Genomic DNA, 26,500 nt, shown 5'->3' on the forward strand with positions numbered 1-26,500 from the left:
GAAATCACTGTGTCTCAGTACGGTTACTAGGTTCCAGTGTGGCCCCCAATGTGGCCCCATTCTTGATCCTCCTACTTTACAGAGATCCTGCTTCTAGTACATTCCCAAGCATCCCACGCTCACCATGGCTTTCTGAAGTGTTTAGATAAGAACCCGTCACCCACTGACAGTGGTTGGTTGTCTAGTTGAGGTCCGTGGGTTTACTTCAATTGGTCTTCTAGAAATCCCTTATTCAGTGTGTAGGCATCTTGTCCATAAAAGGACAACTTTAGGCTTATCATGCCATTGCTAAGAGCAAAAGGAAATCAAATGATGTAGCTTAATGTTTAAAGTCCAACCAAAGGGGGGGGGCACCTCTCCCCACTATAGTTCATTGATTTGTTGCAGCTCTTCTTTGCTCATTGCTATGCCCCACCGGATGTGCAAGTGTGAAGACAGGAAAACTGTTAATCAATCATTCCCACTGTGGCTTTGTTCGTCTGAAGATCAATCAAATATAAAATCTTCCCTGTCTGTGACCACAGAATTAAATTTTTCAATGTCTCAGATTTGTCTACACCTAATTATAGCAATTCTTAAGTAATTATTAAGACAGACATAAACTTTTTCTTCTCATATGGTTTCCTAGCATTGAACTAGCACAAAAGCAACAAGGTGGATCCCTGTTAGGAGCACTTGCCTGAAGATAGAGACATGAGCCGTACAGCACGTAGACTGGACACTGTACAATCCTAGAGGTAAAATTCCCAGAGCTTGTGTTCATGGCTTGTGTAGCATAACGGCAGCTTTGTGTGTGCCATTCTGGTCTCTTCCTATATATCCCTTGAAATACCTTGAAAATCATGCCACATCTATATTTTTTGCCCCTTTCTTTGCATACTAGAGAAGGAGAAGCCACTGGGGACATACAGAACCAAATGCTATACAGCCGGTGATTTTCCAGTGAACATGCCATGATGTTTAAGCACTTGGTCAGTTCATGTCATTGGGATTTCTATTGGCCAGATTTTCATCACTGTGACAAAATACTTAGGAAAGTTAAGCAAAAAGAGGACAGATTGACTTTGCCTCATAGTTTCAGTTCATGGTAACTTTGTTCATTGTTTCCAAGCCTGGCCTTAGGCACTACCTGATGCTGAAAGAAAGCATTGTGCCCCAAGACAAGCGGGAAGCAGAGTGGGGTGAGCATAAGCTCAGGACAAGATGTCCCAAGGGCATGTTCCCAGTGACTTACTTTTTATCAAGCTGGGTCTCAGCTCTGAAAGTCACCAGTCCTTCTCAATAATGTCAAATTATGAATCCACCAGACAATTAATTTGTTCACTGTCTTTAGCCCCATCATGATCCAATCACTTCTCAAAGATTGAATCCACTTGCTGGAGACCGCAGTCTTAGAAAGCCAGTGAGCCTCGTTTTGTGCCTGTGAGGGTGGGGGAAGGGGGCAGCCATAGCTGGTTGTATGAAAAGCTATGATTCTTTTCATTCTAGTTCATAGTTTAATATGTGATTGCCCAAGATTAGAAGTGTAAATAGAACCCTTCAAGCGCTCATAGTATTGTTCGTTTGTGACCAATAAAACTTGTATCAATCCAAACTACTTGGGGGGTGATTAATTATCTACACGTAAAGTACTCTTTGCTTTCAAACCTCACAGAAACTTAGTCTGCCTTGATTTCTTTGCAACAAGGTGCTCAGCGGAGCAGAATCACTATCTAGATATTCTTTCCTTACTTTTTTGGTTTGTAGTGACCACAGAGTAAGGAAGGGTACATCTATACTGCAGACTAGACATCATGTGGCTCATGCTCTGTGTTTATACTCAGAATCTTTATGGAAAGCTCATGGCCGCATCTCTTCTTTGGCTATTGGAAACTTCCGTTCTTAATAATTTAATTTCTCTCTACCAACTGCAGCCTCCCACAGCAGCCAGAAGCCAGACTTGATGAAGTCCAGATATATTTTAATTCTTTTTTATCAGCCCAAGGAGAACATTTCTTGGAGACTGTGCTGACTTCTGCATCTTGAAAGAACACCAACTGTGGGAATTTTTATGCATAACGAAGCTCAGGGAGCAGTGGGCTTCATTCCAAAATCCTTCAAACAGTTAGAGTTTAAGCAGGCAAGCATGACGCACATTCTTAAGGATTTTTCAAAAGAAAACTGCACTAGAGGAAAGGTGATTTGAAAAGAAAAAAAAATATATCCAGTAGTGACTGGACAGTGCATGGCTTTAGTGGATCCTGTAAATGCTCAGGGTAGAGTCCTGATGCACATTCAATGCATAATTAAATCTCTCTCTCTCTCTCTCTCTCTCTCTCTCTCTCTCTCTCTCTCTCTCATGGATACTCCCATCAATTGTAACTGTTGAGCTCCATTGGATCACACATCTTCCCACTCATACTTTGATTTTGTATTTTCTGAAACAAATGCCACTTTACATGTGATATTCAGGTAGAGAGGATGGCTAAGCCACTTCTTCCTGGAAAATGAACGCCAAGATCAGAGTATGTTACCACGGAACTCATATTTTCGGCCTGGAAGCCTGTGGTTCTTCCTTGGATTTCAAGAGCTACTTGCTCTTTTGATGTCACAGGCCTGAGTAAAGTGAAAAAGCCCCCGGAAACACTGTGTCAGGGTCAACGTGAATTGTCATACAGAGGAGAAAGCTAACATGTCATCCACTTCCAAGAAGCCTTCAAAAGGCGTGAGTTCTGGGGGAAACAGAGAAGGATGGGCTTATTGTTAAGTTCTTTCAAGCCATTTTTTTTTTTTATATTTAGGTCAGGTTTTCTGTCTTTTAATTAATGTTCTAGGGAAAGCTTATGGCTAGAGGAAACTGCTAGAAATGTGATAGAAACCAGGAAGGGAAGATCTTGCTAGTGACTGAATCCTGGTGCTACTTTGCGATACAGCGTTATTTCTTTTTAGAGAGTCTGTCTGTTGACCCATGCTGGGGACCTGTTACCTCAGCTTTTTCTTTATCTTATAAACTCCTTGTACTTTGTTCAAATACAGTGGCTTCCCAGTGGGGCAGCCAATATCGTATAACACATATGTGGCATTTCAAGAAGCTTGACTACCACTCTCGGTCTGGCCCCGTTTTTCAAAGCATTACGTCTTCTGTTGGAGGGCTTTCTACAAAGTAAATGATGATGTGTTTTCAAGAGGACTGTTTATGGTGTTAATGAGTTTGGGCAGATGATCAGTTCGCTGATGATACTCACTAGTCTCTTGGTAAATGGGAGACTGTTTATTCTATTAGATAGTTGATCCTCATTAGATAAATGTTCAACAATATCAGAACAATATTGGTGGTATGGAGACAGAAAGAAAAGTACTGAATAGTTTTGTTAACAGGGTAGATTTAAATTGCTACGGGAGCCATTCTTCTCAGTGTGAGGTGTTACAGGAAGAGAGAATTAAAGGCAAGGGTCACTGTTAAATCTTTTTTTGTTGTTGTTGTTTTAATTCATTCTCGCCCAACGTGGTCTTGTAGCCTGAAAGTAAGGAAGAAGAGGCAGAGACGGAATAATTTCTTAGTCATGAACAGCCCACTGAATTCTTTGTGCTGGCTTATCTTTTAGAAGTAAGTACATGGCACCTTGTATTTTATGCTCATGACTTTCCGCAAGCCCACTTACATTGCAGGGCAGATCTGAAGTTGAAAAAGAGACAAGGAAGCAAGCTACCACCTGGAAACCTTGGCTTCCACATTTCAGGGATGGGGTAACACTTCAAATTTTCTAGAGGGAAACTGGGAGGCAGAGACAGTGAAATCTCTGTGTGTTTGAGATTAATCTGGTCTATATAAAAAGTTCCAGATCAGCCAGAGGTTATAAAAAAAAAAAAGCCCTTATAACTCCATCTGACCTGTTCTTACTCTCTTGATCTAATTTTTCTATGATTAAATATAGCACCATCTAAATGCCATCATCTATTGTCTAGCAAGCCATAAAAACAGGAAATAATTTTGTTGCTTTGTAAATGTTTACTTATGATTTAAAGTTAACATTTTATTGTACCAATATTTTGATTTTTTTTTAGGATAAAATAGCAACAGAACAGCTGTAGTTGGTTTGCAAAAGGTGCATGTAAAACAATCTTAAATTCTGTATCATAATGTTATTAGGGCTATTTTTCTTACCACATATAGAATTCTCTTTAAATTTTTCTTCTTGCCAATTTACAAAAGCCCTAGGATGCAAAAGTAGGAATGTGACATGTTCTCATAGAACTATGTGTTTGAACAGTTGGTCCCAAGGGAGTGGTGCTGTGTTTGGAGATTTTGAAAACATTTGGACAAGGGAGATTCAGGCACGTATGGATAGGACCAGCAGGTTTTGGCTGAAGTCTGTGCTTCCAGATCTACCAAATTGCAGCAGGTCCCACTGGAAGCTCCTGCTACAAGCGATGGAATCCTAGCCAGCTTGTTTCCACTGTCATGAATATGTGAACCCAAGGTAATCTTCCTCCAAGTTGCTTCCACCATATATTTTGTCCAGACAACAAGAAAAGTAAATAATTCAGAAAAGCAGCGCTATATAGTGGGGCTGTTGCTATAGTAAATCTGACCAGGAGCTTTGGGTCTTTGGAACTGGTTTGCTGGAAGAATGTGGAAGAGTTTGGAGCACATGGGATGCAAGAGTGATGAGGTCATGGAGGCCTGTATCAGGGTTTTAGAAAGTCATGGTTATCAGAAAATATTTAGCATAGACGATTCTTCATGAGGAGGCCTGAAAAGTCACTGGGTAATGATGTGATGGTGAAACCTAAGCTATGGTGGAGAACCAAGGATGCTGTAAATGCCAGGAGTACAGGTGCCCACTGAGGAAAGCTGTTGGCACTGAGTGGCACAGCCTGAGTGGCAGGGCTAACTAAGTCTACTGGAGGCCAGATGGTGCCACCATAAGCCTTGGATGTTGAATATCAAGTTGTATGGTTTGAAGATGCCCTGATGGAGTTCAGTCTTGCTTTGGTAAAGCCTTAATGCAGTTCTCCACCCTTTCCTTTTTGAACAGGAGTGTTACTTTATTCCACTGTATGTTGGAGGGGTATACTTTTAAAATTATTTTACACAGGCTCCCAGTTAAGATATTTTCTGTTTCAGAAGAGATAGTAGATTTTAGATTTTAAACTGTTTTGATCTTTAAAACTAATGGGACTTTGAAGTTGGACTAAATATATTTTGTATTATGAGATAACCAGAGCCTATGGGAGCCAGGGCAGAGTGTTAAGGCTTGAAACGGAACATTCCTAAGAAACCTGTCTCTTTGAAAAGGTGGTCCTAGATGATAGTGTTGTTTTGGGAGTTTGTAGAACCTCTTGGATGTGGGGGCTAACTGCCATCTGCAGGGCCATAGGGGTTACACCTGAGAGTTGCAGCCCAGCCCTCATTTCAGCAAGGTCTGTGCTTCCTGGTTCACAGCCGGTGATGGTCACTCGGCACTCTCTCACTGGCACAAACAGAGCTTCAGCTACCATGCCTCTGGTGCTGTGAGTCTGTGAGTGAAAACTCCCCCACCCAGATGTTGCTTCTAGCAGATACTTTGTCCCAGCAATGAGAACTCTCATGACTATACAAGATCAGGTGGGTTTATTCGGGGCTGAGCATAGAAAAGTTAGGATTCTTGGATAAATGGATTGAGCTAGAAATGATCATAATGAGTGAGTTAACCCAGAAGCAAAAAGACTCAAATGGTATATACTCACTTATATCTGTATATTAGCCCAAGGGGCATGTCCCACGAAAGCCTTCACTTACCAGGAAACTGAGACAGAGGGGAGGACATTCTATTGGGACTCTAGATGAGAGAAGCATGGGAGAATAGCAAAGTAGAAGGACCCAGAGGGTCCTAGAAACCTACAAGTAGAACATTATGATAGGCAGATTTGGGCTCAGGGGTCCCGCTCAAACTATGGCACCAGCCAAGGACAATACAGACGGTAAACCTTAAACCCCTACCCAGATCTAGCCAATGGACAGAACACTCTCCACAGTAGAGTGGAGAGTGGGATATTACTTTCTCACATACTCTGATGCCTCACCTTTGACCATGTCCCCTGGAGGGGGAGACCTGGTGGCACTCAGAGGAAGGACAGCAGGTTACCAAGAAGAGACTTGATACCCTATGAGCATATACAGGGGGAGGTAATCCCCTTCAGGAACAGTCATAGGGGAAGGGAATAAGGGGAAAATGGGAGGGAGGGAAGAATGGGAGGATACAAGGGATGGGATAACCATTGAGATGTAACAAGAATAAATTAATAAAGGAGAGAAAAAAAAAGAAAAGTTAGGATTCTTAAAAATCTATAAAAGAGGGTCAAGGGTCAGGGGTCAGGGGTCAGGAAGACTACATGCTAGATGAGGTCTTCATCATGTTCCGCATGCCTCTCTCTCTATTTACTCAGGCCAGAACACCAAGCCAACTCAGACCTCCCTCCCTGGGTTTGTTACAAATATATAACTTCCCTGCAGATTAACCACCATGGCAATTTCCATACTTTGTGACAGCTGATGCACACGATTAAATAATAGCCTTCCGATATTAATCAAAGGTCACCACATGTTCCAGGACCCATAAATCTAAAGAAAGAGTACTGAGCAGTTTACATACTAATCCTGAGATGCAGCTTTGTGAGGCAAAAAGGAGAGGAAGTGAATCTGGATAAGGCAATCCCCAAAGCAGAGGCACGGTTACAATGTCTGTCCCCACACTGTAGTGTCTCTTCTCTTTCCTTAAGCGATTTCCCCTGAGCAGCACTCAACTGGGTACTTGGTTTTCTATTTTCATCCTCCTGTTCCCTCCCTTCTTTGTCTGTATCCTGTATCTTCCACCTCCATCCTTTTCTTCATGTCTGTGTTCTTGGTAGTTGTCTGACTTTATATCCACCAAGGGAAAGATCAACTCTTTTTTTAGGTGACAAGTGACATCTAAGTGTGAATTCCTATATATATATTTTAAAAGCCAGACTTTCAGGGTTGTTAGAATCATGGAGACAGATCCATCATGTAACAGGGTCCTCCTCATTTGTGTCAGAGAAGATAGAGCCAGTAAATGACGTCATTTGTCCAGTGCCAAGAAATGGCCAACCTTCATATTTCTGGTTTCCTGTCCAGTCATCTTTTCCTCCAGAACGGCTTCTAAATAACTATAGATGAAGATAATAAGCCACCACGAGTTACAGAAAGAATAAAGGTGAAATAAAACATCACAAACGTCCCTATAATCCCTTTCCTCAAAAGATCAGCATAAACATTTCCAGTGAACTCTCTATCCAGAAAAGTTACTGTAGGGAGGGTTGTATGTGTATGGAGAGGAGAAGACAGAAATACACACACACACACACACACACACACACACACACACACACACACACACACACACACAAACCTACACAGAAGAGGTAGGCTTATGGATTTTACAGTAGGAAAAAATATTTTGAAAGAAAAATAGAAGTGATCTTTCCCCTTGAATGTTCTTATTTTAAAAATATATAGAAAAGTATATAAGAAACCCATTTTATTTGATTAACTAAAATTACTATGCTTCCATTGACTCAGACTAATATAAATATAAAGCTCCAGGTCAAAGCCAGCTGTAATTGTCTTCCCAAAGATTTCTTTTTATCATTACTTACAACTAACAAGACATTTATGTCCTCTTCTTGGTCGGCGCAATGAGGCATTTTTGGCAACACTTTCTTGACTTGGAATGTTCATGTGTATGGAAATCTAGTTAGGGAAATGACTATGTAAATAACAGCTCCTGAGAGTATAATCTCTCCTTTGTGACATAAATTAGATATCCATTCACATCTGTGGAATAATTCCCAGGTTTGCAATTAAATCCTCCGATATGCCTGAGCAAACATGCCAGTCTCTTCCTAGTCTAGGAGAATTTAGTCAACTTTCTGCTTGAACAGACAAGCGATATGTGGCTTAGAACAGACGCCTCCTTCTCTCCAGATTTGGCTGTAAAAGGATTGAACTGCACAGAGATGGATCATTAAACGTCGAAGGTAAGAGATACCTCACTGTGCATGGTTAGAGTGTTAATTTAAAAAATAAAAATGTGACTTTGAATCTTAAGTGTAATTTGGGAATGTGCACGTCTAATAAAGTGATATTCTCTCATTCTTTGAATCTAAAGGTTGTTGGTTATTAGAAATTGCCTCTCTTACACAGCACAGACTATATTTTATTGGTGTCGTTTGACTCCTTTTTGTGTCTTTCTGGGACATGTGTAGTTAAAGTAAAACATAACAAGGTTATTTTAATCCCATTTTAAAAATGTTGACTTTTCTCACCTTTTTTCACTTTCTTTTCTCAGATCTGTTTAGTAAACTGGAATATTTCTAAATACACTTATTAAAATGTTCTGAAATCTTCTTTCCTGATGTGGCTGTCGTCTCTGGAATCCTATGGACTTGTGGTTTCCCCTTTAAACCTTATGTATGGTAGTTATTACATTTTTTCCTTTATGTTATAGAAATTTTGTGTGTAGATGTTTCTTCCACACCCAATTTTAAACTCTTCAAGGTCAGGGCCAGTCTTCTTTGCCTGGGGCCTTCATTTGGTTTATGAGATATCTGTGGATTCAGGGAATGTAGGGAAAATATGCATGGCTCTCCAAGGATGAGCAGACGATTGTCTGCCTTTTGCAGGAGAGTGGGTTGGGTAGCCACACCCATCCACGGCTGCAGAAGCAGTGCACCTAGAATGCTCTGAAGGTTACTCTTTGAGCATGGATGGAGTGCAAGCAAGGATCTGTGCTCTGGTCTCTTTTTTTCCCCCTTCAGTTTGATTGAAGATGTTTCTCAGTGTGATTGATTGTATTGGGAATTAGAGGGCATTTAGTTAAGGTGAGGAAAATCCTGGGCTTTTGAACCATTAGTATTTTGCATTTTTCTGAGCAAATTCCAGGAGCTGGGTATTCATTTGAACATCATCATGTCCTGGGGTGTTTCTTCTTCCTTCTCAATGAACTGCTTTTTAACCCTTTTTAAGAAAAGGAATAAGAAATACAATCACATTTTTTACTGTTGATCTTTACAACGCAATTGTTCAAACTCTCCTCAGACCTTAATAGGCACTCCCCCAACCCCTATTTGGTCACCTTCTGGGCTTTGGAAACTGTTTAGAGGAATTCCTGGTTATTGTATCCCATATTTTACAATAATGCCAGTATCATTTTGCTTTGGTGCAATATTCATTTCAACAAGCAAAGCATCACCTACATGTCCTGGTAAGCAATATGGGGCGGGGAGCATACTCAAACTAGATGCCGAATGCTAGCAAATAAAGACCCAGTATCAGAAATAAATTACCCCATTTTGGGTTATTGACCAGGGGTCCCTTTTAATCCCTTAGACTCCCCAGCATTATAGGCTATTACGATTGCTCTTGATTACTCTTCTGAATTTGACATTAAGATCACATTGCTGAGAACACTGCATTCTTTTTTTTTAATTAATGTTTCATTTTAAATTAATTTATTCACACTACACCCCAATATTTACTTGTACCTTCTTGTTCCCACCTTCTCTCCCTCTTCCCCAGTATTTCTCTCCCTTAGTCCTCTGGCAGAGGAGCCCTCCTCTCCTACCATCTGACCCCAGCCTATCAGGTTTCATTAGGACTGCATACATCCTCTTGCTCTGTGGTCCAGCAAGGCCACCCCACCAAGGGGAAGTGATCAAATAGTGGGCACCAGAGTCCATGTCAGAGGTAGTCCCTGTTCCCCTTACTAGGGGATCCACATGGAGAATGAACTGTCCATTGGCTACATCTGAATAGAGGCTCCATGCAATGTTCTTGTTTGTATGTCAGTTTCTGCAGGCTCCCCTGGGTCTGTCCAGACTTGTTGGCTTTGATGGTCTCTTTGTGCAGCTCCTGTCCCCTCTGGCTCCTTCTATCCTCCCACTTTTCCAGGGCTCTGCCCAGAGTTTGGCTGAGTCCTAGCATCTGTTTTGATCCCTTGCTGGGTGGAGTCTTTCAGAGGACGTCTATATTGGGTTCCTGTCTTGTTCCCTCTCTTCAACTGCTTCCGGTGTCTGTTCTAGTTGACCTTCTAAATGCGAATCAAGCATTCTTCCTGGGATCCTCCTTGTTATTTAGCTTCTTTGGGTCTATGGATTGTAGAATGATTTTCCTGTATTATATGGCTAATATCCACTTTTAAGTGAGCACATACCTACCATACATGTCTTTCTGGTTCTGAGTTACCTCACTCAGGAAGATGGTCTTTCCTAGTTCCAACCATTTGTCTACAGGTTTCATGATTTCCTTGTTTTTAATAGCTAAGTAGTATTCCATTGTGTAAATGGGGCACAATTTCTGTATCTATTCTTTGGTTGAGGGACATCTAGGCTGCTTCCTGAATCTGGACATTATGAATAAAACTGGTATAAACATAGTTGAGCAAATGTCCTTGTTGTATTGTGCAGCATCTTCTAGGCATATGTCTAGGAGTGGTATGGCTGGGTCTTGAGGTAAAGTTATTTTCAGTTTTCTGAGAAAGTGCCAGATTTTATGTCCAAAGTAGTTGTACAAGTTTGCACTTCTACCAGCAATGGAGGAGTGTTTCCTCTTCTCCATATCCTCACCAGCATGTGCTGTCACTTGAGCTTTTGATCTTGGCCATTCAGACTGGTATAAGTTGGAATCTCAGAGTCATTTTGATTTGCATTTCCCTGATGCCTAAGGATATTGAACATTTCTTTAAGTGCTTTTTGGCCATTCATTATTCCTCTGTTGAAAATTATGTTTAGCTCTGTACCCCATTTTTAATTGGATTATTCGGTTTGGTGGTGTTTACTTTCTTGAGTTCTTTATATATTTTGGATATTAGCTCTCCGCAGGATGTAGGGTTGTTAAACATCTTCTTCCAGTCTGTAGGCTGATATTTTGTTCTGTTGACAGTGTCCTTTGCTTTATAGAAGCTTTTCAATTTCATGAGGCCCTGTTTATTAGTTGTTGATCTTAGAGACTGAGCTGTTGGTGTTCTGTCAGGAAGTTGCCTGCTGTGCCAATGAATTCAAGGCTCTTCCCTACTTTTTTTTCTAACAGATTTAGTGTGTCTAGTTTTATGTCGAGGTCCATTCTGTTAGTCTTTTTATTGAGGAATTGAGTCCATTGATGTTGAAAGATATTAATGACTAGTGACTGTTGGATTCTTTTATTTTGATGTTGGTTGTGGTAGTATGTTTGTTGGCTTGTCTAATTTTTATTTTGCTGAAGTGAAGTTATCTATTTCCTGTGTTATTCTGGATATTGTTAGCCTCCTTGTGTTTGACTTTTCCTTCTAGTAGCTTCTGTAGAGCTGGATTTGTGGATAGGTTCTGTTTAAATTTTTTTTTCTTTTTTTGTTGTGGAATATCTTGTTTTCTTCGTCTATGGTTTTTGAAAGTTTTTCTGGGGTAGTAGTCTGAACTGGCATCTGTGATCTCTTAGGGTTTGCAAGACATCTGTCCAGGCCCTTCTGGCTTCTTTGATCTCTGCTGAAAAGTCAAGTGTGATTCTGATAGGCTTGGCATGATATGTTACTTGGCCTTCTTTGTTTTGTGCATTTAGTGTTTTGATTATTATGTAGTAGGAGGAATTTCTTTTCTGGTCTAATCTATTTGGTGTTCTGTAGGCCTCTTGTATGTTTATAGGGATCTCTTTTATTAAATTGAGGAATTTTATCCATGATTTTGTTGAAAATATTTTCTGGAACTTGGAGCTTGGAATCCTCTCTTTTCTCAATTCCTATTGCTCTTAGATTTTGTCATTTCGTGGTGTCCTTGATTTTTTGAATGTTTTATGTCTGGTATTGTTTAGATTTAACATTTTCTCTGATGGTTGCATCAAATTCTTTCATTGTATCTTCTGTACCTGAGATTCTTTCCTCCATCTCTGTATTCTGTTGGAGATGCTTACCTCTGTAGTTCCTGTTTTCTTCTCTAAGTTTTCTCTTTCCAGGATTTCCCCAGTTTGTGCTTTTTAAAAATTGTTTCCATTTCCATCTTCAGATCTTGAACCATTTTATTGATTTCCTTCACCCCATTGTTTGCATTTCCTGAATTTCTTCAAGTGATTTATACATTTCTTCTTTATAGGCCTCTCTAATGGCCTCTCTATGGGCCTTAATCTGCTTGGTTTGTATTTCTTTATGCATTTATTTGTTTCCTCAATTATTATCCTCACAAGGATAGATCTGAGGTAATTTTCCTGTTTTTCGGTTGTGCTAGAGTGTCTAGGGCTGATTGCCTTGGGATAACTGGTTCTGGAGATGCTATAATGCTTTAGCTTTTGCACTGGCCTTTAGCCATCTGGTTGTCTCTGGCATTGGGTGGTAGTTTCTGGTACCATTCATTGGCTATTGAGAGCTGTGCATATGTGAGTGACTATATGCTGAGACCCTGTACCTGAGGGTCTCAGGTACCCATGGATCACCCACGGATTAGCTGGGTGACCTGAGGTCAGACCCACTTGTCTCCCACAACATGGGGTCTCCTCTCAGCTGGGAGACCCAGATACTAGTATTTTGTGGTTCACACTTTGGTCTGAGACCTTGACAGCATGTGTCTTGACGCTGGAGACCCTGCCTACAGAGAGCTGGGAACTTTTCCATGTTTTAGTTGGGTGACCTGAGGTCTGACCCACTTGTGTTTCACACCATGGGGTCTTCTCTTATTTGGGAAATACCAGAAGTGGTGTTTTGGAGCCCATAATTCTGTTCTTGGTCACTGTGCAATTACTGCTGTCATGTTGGTTATAAACAGTGTATGATCAGCAGGGCATCTTGTATCCTCTGATGAGCCCTTGACACCACATTCTTTCCTTTTTATTTTTATTGTTGAGATTACAGTCTAATTACACTTGCCCCTTCCCTTCCCTCTCTCCAAAACTTCCCACATATCCTATCTTGCTTCCTTCAAGTTCATGGTCTCTTTTCCCACTAATTGTTATAGCATGCATATACGTATATTATATTTCCTAAATATAAGCTGTTTACTTCATATGATGTTTGTTACTTGTATGTATGCTTTCAGGGCTGATCATTTGGCACCAAACAACCAATTGGTATGCTCTTCCTTTGTGAAGACCACCTCTCCATCCCCAACTACTTTTAGTTGTCTATACTTCTTTGTCTAACATTGAGGCCTTGGGGGCTTTTCCACGCCCATTTTGTCATGTCCATTGGTGTCAACCTTGGTTATCTCTCATTTGGGAAATCATGTTGGCCAGACTTTACATGTGTAGCTTCTGAAGATACTAGAAGATATAATCTCACAGCAAACAAGACACCACATTCTTAAGTCAAAACACAAAGAAATCAAGTGGGACCTGGAAGCTTTGTCTCTATTGGATTAGCATTCACAGTGCTGCAAGGTGTTTCTGGAGGAGAAAAATAATCTCTGGCCATACTCAACTGCTAACGTTATGAAATACAATAATGACTGTCCTGAGAAGACATGCTCACCAGTACAACAGTGGCATGAACTGTTTAACCAACTATCCTCTAATTGGGTTTAAGGCCTGTTCCATGAGCTGGAACCTATACTTGTTGTTGTTAAATTATCAGTATTGCCTAATAATTGTCCCATGTCTAGTGCCACTTGTTGTTAATTTACCAGTATGGCCTAATAATGTTTATTATCAGGCCTATGATTATTATTATGGCAGTATAACCTGCTAGCAATCAATCAATCCACAGACACCTTTTATATTTTAAAGCAGCTTTAGTTAACCTGGGGCATGGCAGATGTGAATCCCCTAAACTACTTCCCATAGTAGGGCAGGTATCCCATATCCCGCATGGGATACCTGCCCCAATCCCATGCCATCTGCTTCTAATAATTTCCATCAAGCTACCTCCCATACATAATCTCATATACTTGATAATGTTCTTTATCTGGGCCCAATATCCATCCACACCAGTCATGTGCTTTTCCTCCACCTAACCCATGATGGTGTAACCTTCTACTCCTCTCTTCTCTGGTCTCTCTTCTTCCTAAGATTCTCTCTCTCTCCCCCTAGCCCTTAGCCACGCCTATCCCATTAGCCCTGCCCAGGTGTGAAGGCCTTTTATTAATTAGCATCACAATACATCAAAGCAACCCCCAACACATACCTTATACTGTCAATGAGGCCACAACCCTGTCTCTTGATGGGCCAATGGCCTTCAAGGAAAACCTACTAATAGTATTCTACTAAATGAATCTACCAATATAATGCATCCTAATGACTTACTGCTACACCCAAAGATGAGTGTATCTCTCAGTCCTAATCAGAGAAGCTTCTTCTTGCAGTAAATGGTGATCAACACAGGAAGTCACAAATGCTTTACATGCAGAGAATGAAAGACCGTGGAGTGCTTAGTTTTAAGTAGAATGTCTTTATCACATCCTTCCTGGTAAGCTCAGGGATCTTCAAGGAAGAGAGATTATAAGAGGTTGAGGTGGTAGATGATTACAAGGAAACTGTCCTCTGGACACTGCAGGGTACTTAGCTGCCTATATACACCAACAATCACCGTGACAGCACGCACAAGACTTGTGAAAGCTCAAGCTAGACAAAAGTCCTAGCATGAAGGGAGTCAGGAAAGCATGAAGTCCCATCCATAGGCAAGGAGCTATTGTTGTTTGACAACTACTGGGAGAATATGAGTTAATTTCTATAAGAGTGTGACCCCTTGTTGACCATGCTCCAGGGCAGGCCCCACTCCCAAAAGCACAAATTGGACTTTATGGGGAGAAAGAGAGAGAGAGAGAGAGAGAGAGAGAGAGAGAGAGAGAGAGAGAGAGAGATATTAGTCATTAGGGAGGGATGTGGGAGTGGATTTGGAATGAATTGGGGAAAGGAAGTGAACAAGATCAAAACATATTGTATGACCTTCTCAAAGAATTAATAAAAGTATTATTTTAAATGATGCTCTTATCTGTAATGCTGCAGAACATGACTTAATTAAGAGTGCATTTGGTCCAGTCCTCCCTTTTGGCTCTGTAAGGAGTCCAGCAGAATTAGAGATGAAAGGGAACTTTTCTTTTGGCATCTTCAACTGAGCTCCATCCATCTTGGAAGTTTTGCCTTTATGTGGGAGTGGAGTGGCTTCACCATCATTAATACCAGAAGAGTTTAGCCAAACTAACCTTCCATTCATCTGGTGGATTGATAATTTAAGATATATGTCTTCTGTAGTTGTTTTGGGACATTTGAAGTCAGCATCTCTATGTTACTGTTAGATCAAAAGTTAGATTATCTGGAGACAGAGATAGATACTATGCATATAGCTGTCTTTTCATAGCTCAATTGTACCAGGTCAATGAACTTTATACTTATATTGTGATTTTTGTACTGCAGGAAATAACATAAACATAAGGAGACATTAGGTAAAATTAAAGTTTCGTTTTTATCATTTTTTGTATGTGTGTATGACATCACTTTTAGATGCAGTTTTCAGGCCTCAGCCTTGTGTTATCATCTAATCACTCTACAAAGTAACTGAACTTTAAATCGATACTTTAAAATGGTCCACTCAGACTTTCCATTCCTCCCTTCCTGCCATATGAATTAAATGGTCCTCATTATTTTGTTATGAAATTAAATTTGCAAAAAATCATCTGGGGATAGATTAATTAAATAATTGTATATCATAATTAACTTGAATTAGAGTCTATATAAAATTTTGTATAAATTATATAATTTTGTATAAATTATATAAAATACTTTTAAAAGAATTAGAACAATAGTAAAATGCAATTAATATCAATGTTATTGTAGCAGTCTTGATCACAATGTGAGAATCATTTTGATACATACAAGAGTAATGTTGTTTTAAATTGCCACTGCCCATTCCCTGATTGCTGTTTTAAAAATACAATTCTGCCTGCTACCGTGTTTATGTTTATTTAACTTCCTTCTCATAAGCAGAATATGATAATTTTATGGTACATGGAGCAATTGTTTAGAGTTCAACAGAATTTTATTTTTTGTTTTTTCTCTTTATTAAAAAAATGGTTCTTTTCTCACAAAATACATTCTGATTACAGTTTCCCTTCCCTCTGCTCTTTCCAGTTCCTTCTCCCCTCCCCTGCATCCAGATCCACCCCTTTTCTGTCTCTCATTGCACAAAAACAGGCTCCTAAAAATCACAACCAAACATAACAAAAATGAAATATAACGATAAACTAAAACAAAAAGCACCACATCAGAGTTGGACAAGGCAAACCAACAGAAGAAACAGAGTCCCAGGAGAAGGCAGCAGAATCAGAGGCTCATTGGTTCACACCCTCAGGCGTCGCATGGACGTACTAAACCGAAAGCTATAATATATAGGCAGAGGACCTGGTGTAGACCCATGTTGGCCCTGTGAGTCTCTGTGAGTTCATATGAGCTTTGCTTAGTTGACTTAGAGGGCCATGGGCTCTTACACTCTTTTCACCTCCTCTTCTGTGTGGTTTCCTGAGCTCTGGGAGGAGGGATTTGATGGAGATATCCAATTTAGAGCTATGTGTGCCAAAGTCTGTCTGTCTCTGTCTCTCTGTTTCTGTCTCTGTCTCTCTGTTTCTGTCTCTGCCTTTCTCTGTCTCTGTCTGTCCGTCCATGCCCCTGCCTCTCTTTCCCTTTCTCTCTCTGAGTATTGTCTGGCTGTGGAGAAAGTGTCTCTGCTTAGTGATGGGCGAATAAGGCATTCATCTTCGAGTATAGCAGAATACTGTTAGGAGTAATTTTATTGTTATGTTTTTAAAAAATTAGTAGTATTTGGTTTTATCCCAGGTCTCTGGGCTATCTGGTCTCTGGTTCTTGGCCATCCAATCAGTGTCAGGTGTGGGTATTATCTCCTTGAATGACCCTTAAGTCAACTCAGATGCTGGCTCATTACTCCCCCAAGTTTTGTACCCTTGCATATTTTGTTTTTTGTTTTTGTTTTTTGTCTTTTGGGTTTTAGAGATAAAGTTCTCTGTGTAGCCCTAGCTGTCCTAGACTGACTTTGTAGACCAGGCTGGCCTTGAACTCACAGAGATCTACCTGCCTCTGCCTCCCAAGTGTTGCATTTAAAGGCGTACACCACCACTGCCCAGTTTGCCCTTGCATATTTTGCAGGCAGGACAGTTTCGTAGATCAAAGGCTTTGTGGCTAAGTTGGTGTTTACATTTCTTGTTTGGTAGATTGCACAGAACTCCTGGACAAAAGACACTAGAAGAGAGGGTGACGATTCTGTTAAGCACCAGCTTGACAGCTCCATATTCAATGTATTGTATGGGTGCTGTCTTCAATAACAGGGCATTCCTGTCTATTTACATAGAGCAACCTACTATCTTGGGAACTGTCTGGGTTGCTTGGGGATTTCCATGGGACACTTTTGTTCAAGAACTCAACTGGATTTAACCCTGTTCTGACACTGAAGCTTTGTTTATTTAATTAGTGTTATTAGTGGCTCTTAACTTTTTAAGCTCATTTATAAGGGGCTCGTGGGTTTTTGTTTGTTTGGGGTTTGGTTTTTGTTTTTTCGAGACAGGGTTTCTTTGTGTAGCCTTGGCTGTCCTAGGCTCACATCAATCTGCCTGCCTCTGCCTCCTGAATGCTGGGACTAAAGGTGTGCGCCACCACACCCAGCTGTTTGTTTTTTAAAACACACTGATAAAGCCCCCTTACTGACTGTCCCATGGAATCTTTGATCTTATCTGCATTTTAAAAAAATCTGAGACATTTAAGAACTTTCTTAGGATTCTTTCCAGATGTTAAAATTAAAAAAAAAAAAAAAAAAAAAAGGAACCGAGGAGATTTTGACAGCACACTCATGGTTTCTGCATTAAATTTCTTTAAGAAGCTTTCATGACAGTGGGGTGGGGGCAGGGAAGGCAAGCAATAAGAGGGCTAGAAGTCAAACTTGAAAGTGTTTCCTGCTAACTTGTTTGCTAACAACTATACAGGCAGTTTTATGTAAGCACTTTGGAAATTCTAGAAGCTTTTCCATTTCAGACTTAATATAGTTGGGGCATAAATAAATATCAGATACGTTTTGGAGACACTAGAAACTAAACATTATGCAAAGGCCACCTTCTGTTACGTCAGGGGCTCAAGTTGTTTTCATTGAAATATCTGGTATGAAAGCACTGAGATTAGATGGGGTGTTAGCTCCCTGTATTTTTCTGCTATCGAGTGTCGAAGGTTTCTGTTGTTGGCAGGGACTGAGCTTTCATTTCCCTTGGCCACATTCTGATGCTTGCTCACAGGAGGAAGTCTCCCTTTCCAGATTTTTCTGCTCAAGGTAAGCAAGAGAAGCAGTTCAGCAGTGAGTGTTTGTTGCTGGAGGGTGGGAGGAAACAAAGGAGCATCCTCAGAATGAAAGGACACATTTTTTTTTCTTTTGCCTGAATATATAAAAACAGAAAACCTGCTCACACAGCCTAAGACTCCTACTGGTGTAATCACAAAGATCTCTCTCTCTCTCTGTGTATGTGTGTGTGTGTTCAAAATAGAACTGAAGGTTTTGGTGTTTTTTTTTTCTGTAGAGTTGAATGCATGATGTTTTGGTGGATCAGGCGTCTATGTGCCTGCCTTAAATTTATGAGCTAATAACTCTGTTCCCAGAAATGCTGTCAGCTCTTATAGCACCGTGGTTTGTTCTGTGTTATTCTGGTAAGTAGATGACTTTGCTTTAAAATAATCATTCTTGGAGTGCCTGAATATGAAGAAAAGTCAGATGCAATTAATATACATGATACCTTCTCCACCAAATACAAGCTCTGAAACTGGCTAATAATTACATTTTCTCTTTACAAAATATTCTTTTGTTTTTTTTTCTCCTCTCTGAAGTGGCTATAAAGGTCAACAGAAAAGAATCAAGTGAGTTTTAGTGCATGAGATCACAAGAAAATGATAGTAAGTAAAATCATGATGGAAACCAGCTAAGATAACTGAACTAGCACCAACTGTAATAAATTAAAGATCCATATCCCCAAAGAATTGTGCTTGGTAATACAGGTGTCTTTGAGTGGTATAACCAAGCCTTGGTGTTCTGCTGAAACCCTTAGGCACTTTTGAGCATAACTGCATGCTGTTGACCAAGGAAACTGGATCCTGGAGCCTGGAGTTCTCTGTGTTCTTAGCTCACCCTGCTAATGCCCACTGGTCTTAAATAAAATAGACTGGCAAATATTTAGAGTGAGCTTTATGTATCTTTGAGATTTTTCCTTCTCCACCATTGGTAAATAGCATAGTTCCTACACCAGTCTGTAACCTTTAAGACGACTTCCCTTGTTAAACACACAGTCGTTTGCGTGGGTGTTTATGTGCTTTTATCCCCCCCCCCCCCGCCCTCTGCCACCGTTTCAGAAAGATATTCTCACTTTCACCCCCATTAAATTACTTTCAGTATAGAGTTAGTACCTCTCAATGATCTCGCGTGTGCAGTTTAGAAAAGACAGCACCAGGAGCCAAGGAATTAACAACTACACAGTTAACTAACCTGGAGGCGTGAATGAAATAGAAACATGCCTTTTCCAACGATAAATGTAAATGTCATTGGTTATAAGTGCCAGGTAAAAATGTCAGAATGAAATACAGGTTGGCCGAGACGCTGTTCAAAAATATGGTTTTATTGATTGTTGAACTCATCCGTGTGTTATTTTTAGACCCTCAGAGACTCTGTACGGACCCTTGAAAATGAAACATATTGGAAATGAATGAGAACGTGCCACGTGCCCTGTTCTGTACAAAGCAGTGTTCTTAGTAATCAGCATGTCCTAGGAGAGATGAAAACCACTGAAAGGTGTTCGAGTATTGCAGGTTAAGTTACATCAGGGCTGTCGCCACAATCCTCCCAGCTCGAAGATCTGGTCAGTGTTTCCTTCCCTATTTTCTTCAATCCATGTCCCTTGTGGAGAGCTTGGGAGGTCCTCAGGAGAGCAGTCATAGCCTGAGTCTCTCTCGTCTTTCTTCGTTTTTATGTGAAAGGGCAATGCGGATTTTCTGCACTCTCCTCTGAGTCAGAGTTTAGCAGGAAGGAAGGACCGTGAGGAAGACACTGGCATAGGGAAATACATCTCTAGTGACCCCAGGCATACTCCATCCCAGCAGTGAAGGTTTGCTGAAACCCCACTGTTTGAATTTTGTTATTAATGTAAGAGTCAGCCAGCTGCTTGCTTAGTTGCTGTGTGTGTGTGTGTGTTTTCTGTAGCTGTGTTTAAGATTGCCACAACTACTGCTGTAAACTAATTCAATGCAAGTAGATTAATTCTCCAGGTTCTCTTGGTTGGTAGTAAGACTTTATACCCAGTTCCCTCTTATAACAAAGTGGTCTCAATGCCCTTCCTTAACGTTAGATTTTCTCCACCAATACGTTTTAGAATAGGATGTTGTTATGATTAGAGAGCATTCATTTATCCAATCAAATTTAAACTTCTAGCTATGATAAAAATTATTGTATGTCCCCTGGCAGTTGAAAGAGGCACATTTCTGCTAGACACACTTCTGGAAGCTGAGCCTGAAGGCTACAGTATGCTCATCTATGTATTCTTTGCTTTTTATATAACTGTTATCCAGACGTTTTCTCCCTTCACTTATTTTACCGTGAGGAATACAGAAGAGTGCATGTTTCACCCCATATTAAGGAGTTAAAAACACCGTCAACTTGACTCAAAAGAAATAGTGTCTACTGTGTCTCTGTTTGCATTTTTTATACTGCTTGTGAGGCTGGGTGACTTCTGCCTCTTGGGAATTGCCTATTAATGTTCTTTGCTTATTTTATTTTTCTGGTGCTTAGTTTCTTGCTACTTTTACTGACATTTAAAGACAACACCAGTAGGAATTTATTTGTTTATGGATTGTCTATGAGTATTTTCCTCTTTACCATTCAACTTTTTCTCTCAATATATTTTTACTTGAGAAGTCTACTTTTGGCTTTTGTTAAAAAAAAACACTTTATCATTATCATATGTGTGTTTGTATATATGATAGAAGGGCCCATACATGCTGCAGTACATGTGTGGAGGTCATAGGACATTATTGTAGAGTTGTTTTCTTTCTACTTCTATGTGGACTCAACTCATCAGGTGTGCATGCAAGCCCTGTTATGAGCTGAGTCTCCCTCTGCCCCTCTTCTCCTTAAAGATGAACTGCATTAAGAATAAGCATTGTTTTGTTGAGATAGATGTAGTCTGACCATTGACTTGCTCTTTTCTCCCCTCTGCTCCCCAAGTGCTACCACAGGCCACCATACTGAGTGCTAAGCTGTATGTGGACTCATGAACGTAGAACATGGGACTGAACCATAGATCCCAGTGACTTCATCATTTGCACAGTTGGAACTTGGCAGGAATTGACGAGTGTCCTCCTCCCACTTCCTCCCCCTTGGGGTAGGAGGTGAGTCTTTCCTGTCCCTGTTTGCTTTTATTGTTGATCTCAAGATTATATACACTTTTTCTATCATTTAAAAAAATATATATATTTTGTATTTAAATCTTAACCCATATGGAATTTTTTTTTCTGGTGTTAAAAAGTATACCAGTTTAACTGTGTATGACTTCCAGGTAGTTTTCTACTTATCCTGACAATGATTCTCTAAGTAATTTATTTTTGCTTGTCAAGTTTTACCTTAAAGAATCAACACAAAATTTCATGTCTAGATTTTCTGTCGTTTTTTCATTTGCCTTTCATTGGCTAGAATCCTATAGTGCGTTTAAATGTTTGATGGTTTGACTCGCTCTTATCTCTTTTGACAATCTCTTGGCAGACAGTTTCTTTAATCACTTCCTGTCCAAGTGGTGTCACATTTCCCCACCAGCTTTACCTGATCTTAATCCATTTACAGGAGTGTAGATTGGGTTAGTGTTCTAACTCAGAAACTGGGTCATATGACTTCTCTGTTTGTTGTATTAGTTCCAGCTATTTTAGTAATATATATATATATATATGTATATATATATACATATATATATATATATATTTGTGTGTGTGTGTGTGTGTGTGTGTGTGTGTGTGTGTGTGTGTGTGTGTATAGCCACAAAGGCCAGAAGAGAGCATCAGATCCCTTGGAACTGGAGCTATAGCTGGTTGTGTGCTGCAGACCTTGGTGCTGGAACTGAATTCCAATTATCAGCAAGTGTTCTTAACGACCACATAGCCTCTCTGTCCCACTTCCAGCTCCTCTCTCTCTCTCTCTCTCTCTCTCTCTCTCTCTCTCTCTGTCTCTTCTCTCTCTCTGTCTCTTCTCTCTCTCTCCTCTCTCTCTCTCTCCTCTCCCTTTAGTAGTATGCGGACTACCTTATAGGACCATGAACACTAGTCAGGAGGGATGAAGGCTTATCTAGGTACCAGCCTGACTTCTTCACGTTCAATATAGATGTTTTAGAACCACTGGGGCTTTACATTTTTTTTAAGTTAAAATATAATTATATGTTTCCTCCTATTTTTTCTCCCTCCAATTCTTCCCGTGTCCCTCCCTATTGGTCCCTCTCAAAATTGTGGCCTCTTTTTCATAGAGTACTTTATTACTTGGTTTCTTCTTTCAGTCACCAAATCGTTAACTGGCTATATACTACTGTTCTCTAGAAAAATACAACCAATAGACTATATATAATTAAAGGGGATTGTTAGATTGACAAAATTTCTTTTTTTATATGTTTCCTTTAAGGAATTAACTATTTTTTCACATAGACTTAAGGTCTTAGAATAAGCTGTGATTGCTGATTCTTCCTTCAGAGCAATAAATTTCAACCTTTAAAAATTTTTTAAAAACTCTTTTTGTGCCTCAGCTGGTGTATTAGCTACTTTCTTTGTTGTTGTTTCTGAGACAAAATGCTTGATAAAGGCATGATTTAAAAAAAAATTATTCTTGCTTACAGTTCACAAGTATCATCTATTATAACAAGGAAGTTGTAGTAGCAGGAGCTGGCCACATTATAACAGTGGCAGCAATCAGAGGACAGCAGAAGGTTCTGCTCAGATATGTTTTCTCTGTGATTGGACCACAGCCCATTGCATGGTGGAGCCCATGCTTAGGGAGGGTCTTCAGGTTTCAGTACCCTAAACTACATACACTGAGCATTTTCCAATTCCCATACTTTATCTTACTGGTGCCAGGCCTGTCTCTTCTTCAAGCCAGCTTCAAATACACTTCCTTGACAATCCCTACCCATTACACAAGCCAAAAATGGTTACTTACTTTTCTGCAATAGTACTGCATGTAGTACTATTTTAAATATTTCCTATTCACTTAGCTCATATGAGCTTTTGGAATGGTTACATGTAAATAAATATTATGTTGCTTTTTAGGATATAAACTCTTTGAAGTTTGGGCTTTATGTTTTTGATAATTGGAGACATTTAAAAATGAATACACACAGAAAAATGTGAATTTCAAACGTACCATCATCCTCATCAAACTGGTAAGAAATGATAAGTATATGCATTTTGAATGCATACACACAAAGGCTAACTCTTATTTATCCCCACTAATTCTTTATTATAACTAGGTTTTCACTAATTATGTTCTAGCTGTTCCTCAGGGACTTCAAGATAAGAAACCTTGTCATAGTTAGAGATACAATGATCAACACAATTGTTGTGCAAAAACTGAGGGACAAAGTGTCCTTTACAGGTTGAAGTTAAAAGGAAATGATAGATAGCATATTCTTGAGCTTAAAAGCCAAGTCATTGGGTTTGGAGTGTTTTTTAAAGAGCAATGCTTCAAATAGCATTTTTAAAAAGAGGAATAAAAAGAGATAAGAATGATCTACGCTCCCAGGAAGTCTTTAAAAAAAGAGTAAAAAGAAGTAAGAACTCATAAACATGTACACACAGAGAAAGAGAAAGTCTATTGCCAATATCACTGATGAAAGTATATGCAGAAGTTCTTAATAAAACACTATCAGATTGGATCCAATAGCACATCAGAAAGGTCACTCAACAAGCAAGATCATTCATAAGGATGCAAGGATTGTTCAACAAATGCAAATTAGTAAACCCAATACATCACAATGATAGAATAAGGAGTAAAAATCATCCATTACTTCAATGGGTGCAGAAAAAGGTTTCTATAAAATTGACCACCTCTTTGTGACAAAAGCCTTCAAACAAATCAGGTATAGAGCAAGTGTACCTCAACTTAACAAAGGCTGTGTATATCAGCTTTCAGTCAACATTACTTTGAAAGGAAAACTGACAGTATTACTTCTAAGACCAAAAACAAGAATGTTCACTCTACCTGCTCTTACTCATCATCACCCTGAAAGGTTTATCCAGACCAATTAGAGAAGAAGGATAATTGAAAAACACACTAGTGTGGGGAAAAGATGTGAATTTATTCCTGTTTTGCAGATGATATGTAAAGACTTCATCACAAGACTAGTACAACTATTTAAAATTTCAATAGAGTTGTCAAATTAAAAAAAAACTCTTTGAAAACTGGTAGTAATTTACTATATCATTAACAGGACTTCTGAGAGTGAAATCAGGAAATCAATCTCACTTCCAAGAGCTACAAACATTACCTTGGAATGAGTCTGACCATGAATCCATAAGACTTCTATAATGAAAGTTATAATATGCTGATGAAAAAGGTTGAAGATATAAGAGTAAACCAATCTCTTTCATCAATTGGAATAATTAATATTGTTAAAAATGACCATCCCACTCTAGATCAGTTTATAGGCTAAATGCAATTGCAATAAAAATTCCAATATCATTCTTTATAGAACTGGAAAAATAATTAAGATTCTTCTGGAAGCAGCCTGAATAGCCAAGCCACTTTGAATTAAAAAAAAAAAAAAAAAAAAAAAAAAAAAAAAAAAAAAAAAAAGCAAAGCTGGGCACGAGAAAATACTAGTTTTTTTTTTCCTTTTTCTTTATTTTTCTCTTATACAATACATCCTGACCATAGCCTTCTCACTTTCCACTACTCCCAGTTCCTCTTCCTCTACTGTTCCTAGTCCCCCTCCTCAGATCTACCGCTCCTCTGTTTCCCTTCAGAAAAAAAATAGGCCTCCCAGTGATATCAACACAACAATAAGACTAGGCACAAATGCTCATATCAAGGCTGGGTAAGGTAACCCGGTAAGTGTCATTCCAAAGGAAGACAGACAAATGGGCAACAAATACAAAGAGCAGGCAAAAGAGTCAGAGACATCCCCATTCCCACTGCAGAGGTCCTAGGGTAGACCCATGCAGGCTCCTTGACTGATGGGAGCATATGCAGAGAACCACACCCAAAGATTAGGCAGAGCTCAGGGGAACCCATCCCCGCCCAGGGGCAGAAGGAGAAGGATTGTAGGAGCCAAAGGGGTCAGGATACCAGAACACAGCCCACAGAACCAACTAAGCAGGTCTCATAGGGGCACAAAGACAATACTTGCTTTTAACACCTTACAGAACTGTGTTAACCAGAATAGGATGGGACTGAAAGAGAAACAAGTGGGGATCAATGGCACAGAACAATAAACATAGAGGCAAACCCATGCTCCTAGAGGCAGCTGATTCTCAGAGAAGTTGCCAAAGCAGGCACTGGAGAAAAGACAGCCTCTTCTGCAAATGGTGTTGGTAAAGCTAGGTACCCTTTTTGCATTGTTGAGTGAACAAAGGCCTCTATCTCACCTTGAATAAAATCAACTAAAAAATGGACCAAAGTCCTAACTATAATACCAGAGCTGTTAAGCCAGAAGGAGAAAATAAGCAGGGTGTATTTCAAGACACTGGTGTGTGTGTGTGTGTGTATATATATATATATATATATATATATATATATATATATATATATAGAGAGAGAGAGAGAGAGAGAGAGAGAGAGAGAGAGTATGTGTGTGTGTGTGTGTGTGTGTGTGTGTGTGTGTGTGTGTAAAGGTATGAAATGCACTGGGAACAAGCAAAAATAGAGTAGATTACATTAAAATAAAAGGTATCTTTATAGAAAACACAACCTATAGGGCAGCGATTTTCCAACTATTTTTTCTGACATAGGATTAATAAAGGACTTCACAAAACAAAACAAAACAAAACAAAACAAAACAAAAAACCAAATCCTAACAACAACAATATCCCCAAACAATCCAATTAAAATAGGGTATGGGATCTGAATAAGTGTCATTCCAAAGGAAGACAGACAAATGGACAACAAATACATTAAAAAAAAAAAGCCACTTATATACAATTAGCCATTAGGGAAATTCGAAAGTATGATGTTGTATCAGTTTATCCTAGCTGGAATAACTACCATCAAAACAACCTCAAACCCTAATGCTGATGAGGATGTGGAGAAAAAGGAAGGCTCTTATTGTGTTGGTAGAGTATAGAACAGATCAACTATTATGGAAAATAGGAAAATAGTGCGTATTCCTTAAAACACTAAAAATAGATGGATCATATGTTCTGCTTGTCCCACTTCTGAATATATATCCAAAGGAAAGGAAGTCAGCACGCCGGTGGAATTCCTTCATACTCATCTTTATTGGATCAGGACTCATAATAATCAAGATATAGAACTAGTCTAGAGCAGATGAAAAAACATGTACACAGACA

General features: G+C 39.5%; 1 protein-coding gene across 6 annotated transcripts in view; it reads left to right on the forward strand.

The window, feature by feature from the left end:
* The window catches only part of PDE4D (phosphodiesterase 4D), a 1,423,826-nt gene that overhangs the window by 71,176 nt on the left and 1,326,150 nt on the right, over positions 1–26,500 (forward strand). The window contains exon 1 of one of the 6 annotated variants that reach the window (XM_084801382.1): positions 8,003–8,019. The exons of the other annotated variants lie outside the window; for them this stretch is intronic. The gene's annotated coding sequence lies outside the window, so the exon portion shown is untranslated. Of the gene's footprint in view, positions 1–8,002; positions 8,020–26,500 lie in introns of those variants that run through there. 6 annotated transcript variants of the gene reach the window in all.

Source organism: Acomys minous (genome assembly GCF_964271855.1).
Source record: "Acomys minous genome assembly, chromosome: 11".
In the NCBI taxonomy this organism is placed as follows: domain Eukaryota; kingdom Metazoa; phylum Chordata; class Mammalia; order Rodentia; family Muridae; genus Acomys; species Acomys minous.